This window comes from Rhincodon typus, chromosome 25 (genome assembly GCF_021869965.1).
Source record: "Rhincodon typus isolate 14 chromosome 25, sRhiTyp1.1, whole genome shotgun sequence".
NCBI classification, from domain to species: Eukaryota; Metazoa; Chordata; class Chondrichthyes; order Orectolobiformes; family Rhincodontidae; genus Rhincodon; species Rhincodon typus.
Genome location: NC_063356.1, coordinates 3,421,054 through 3,423,535, shown reverse-complemented (window position 1 = coordinate 3,423,535; position 2,482 = coordinate 3,421,054).

Below are 2,482 nucleotides of genomic sequence, written 5' to 3'. Positions count from 1 at the left end.
TATGATGCTGCTTGGCCTGCTGTGTTCATCCAGCCCTGCACCTTGTTGTCTCGGATTCTCCAGCATCTGCAGTTCCTACTATCTCTGAATGATCTGTAACTTCTGTTCAGCATCTTCAGAAGAAGAGATGTAGAAGCTGGAGGAATGTCCAAGAGGGTCAGGAATTTGATAAAGTGGTCATCTACTTTCTCCAATCTAATTCCAGTAAGTTACAATTCCAGGAAGAGGAATCTATTCATTGGAATTAAAATACAGATTTTCCAAACCAATGACTCTGTCTGTAATGATCTACCCTTTTAGTGTACTACAAAAAAAGTGTTTCGATTATTTCATGTGGTTCTTTTTAACAAATAATCCCGTTTAGATTTAATTCTTTTACAGTAAAAACTAATTAGCTCTTGAAAATGCAAAGCAAAAGTGATCAAAATTAGATTTTAATGGCATTTTCTGCTGTGTCAGGTTTTATGTGATTACCAAGCGATTTTACGCATTCTGGTTATCAATTTTTCCCAAACTTCACCCAGATGAGCGGTCCCACAACAACAACATATTGACAGAATGAGAGGCTAACTTATTTTATTCATTCGTGGGATGTGGGTATCACTCGCTAGGCCAGCAATTATTATCCATTTCTAATTGCCCATGGAGCAGTTACCCACATTGTGCGTGGGTCTGGAGTCATGTGTAAGCTATACCAGGAAAGGACTGCAGTTTTCTTCCCTGAGCATAGAAGCCCTATAGTGTGGAAGCAGGCCAGTCAGCCCATCAAGCCCACACTAACCCTCCAAAGAGCATCCCACCCAAACTCACACCCCCTGCTCTTTCCCTGTAACCCTGCATTTACCATGGCTAACCCACCTAACCTGCACAGACCTGGACACTATGGGCTCTTTAGCATGGCCAACCCACCATCTTTGGACTATGGGAAGAAACCGGAGCACCTGGAGGAAACCCATGCAGACACAGGGAAAAAATACAAACTCCACACAATCACCCGAGGGTGGAATTGAACCTGGGTCCCTGGCGCTGTGAGGCAGAAGTGGTGACGCCTGTGCCGCTGAAGGTCATTAATGAACCATATGGGTTTTCCTGACCGTTAACAATGGTAAACATTAGACTCTTAATTCCAAATCATTTTAATTGAATTCAAACTTCACCATCTGCCATGCAAGATCTGAACTCAGGTCGTCTAGCCATTCCCTGAGTCTCTGGATTACTAGTCTAGAGATAACACCACTGGATCATTGTTGCTCCAGCTGTGTTATTTGGTGAGGAGGAGGTAGGGGCTAGTTAAAATAGCACATTTGTTGCTGATGCAAAATGTACCTTATGGGCCAAAGAAATAGAAAAGGATATAGAGAGGTGAGCTGAATGAGCAAGAAAGTGGAAGATGGGGAAATGCAAGGAGAGTAGAAAAGCAGAACATTTGTAAAAGGTTGATCAACCAATATAATTGGTATAATAAGCAAAACAAACAACAGCAGATGCTGAAGATCTGAAATAAACTCAGCGAGTTGCACAGAATCTGTGGAGAGACAAACATTTAGGGACTGGTATGGCTCTTCTTCAGAACAACAAAGAATCTGAAGAAGAGTCGGATTGGACTCGAAACGTTAACTCTGCTTTCACGCCACAGATGCTGCCAGAGCCACTGTGTTTCTCCGTTTTGTTTCAGATCTTCAGAATCCAAATGTTTTGCTTGTATTCGCCCATGCTCTGTGTAGTTTAGGAGAATGGAAATTAGTTTCAAAGAAATTTATGAAACTCTTAGGGCTTGACAATGTAACTGTTCAGAGATTGTTTCCTGTTGCTGGAGAATTGAGAATGAGGACAGACAATCAGGGTGAGGGTCAAGATCAAAGGGCCCTATAGACTAGTCCGGCTCCTACTTCTCATAGTCTTATGTTCTTTATTTGTGTGCAAGCGTAGAGACGTTTAGCTTCAGTTATATAGTGCCTGGGTTTGACCATACCTGGAGTACTGAGTACAGTTTGGATCTCCTTATGGATTGAATTGAATTGAATTAGCTTTATTGTCACATGTACTCAAATGAGTACAGTGAAAAGTTTAAATGTTGCCACCTACAGCTTCATCTTAGATACAAAGGTACCTAGATACAGTTTCTTCAGTTACAAGATCCCAGAAAATAGAGAAATAGTAGTCCAGAACAGCCATCTTCCAACCCAGACTATGCTGGGACATGGCCTCCAGTCCATGCTGGGCCTTGGCTCCAGCCTGTGCCAGGCTTCACCTTGAGGATCATGAGACTAGAAGATCGTTCTGGTATTGCCTTAAGACAGGGAGACCACGCTGAGGCCATGTCAGACCTAGGAGACCACCACTCCACTCCGAGAGACCACCTCACCACTCCGAGAGACCACCACACCACTCCGAAAGACCACCACGCCACTCCAAGAGACCACCACGCCACTCCAAGAGACCGACACACCACTCCGAAAGACCAACACACCACTCCGAGAGA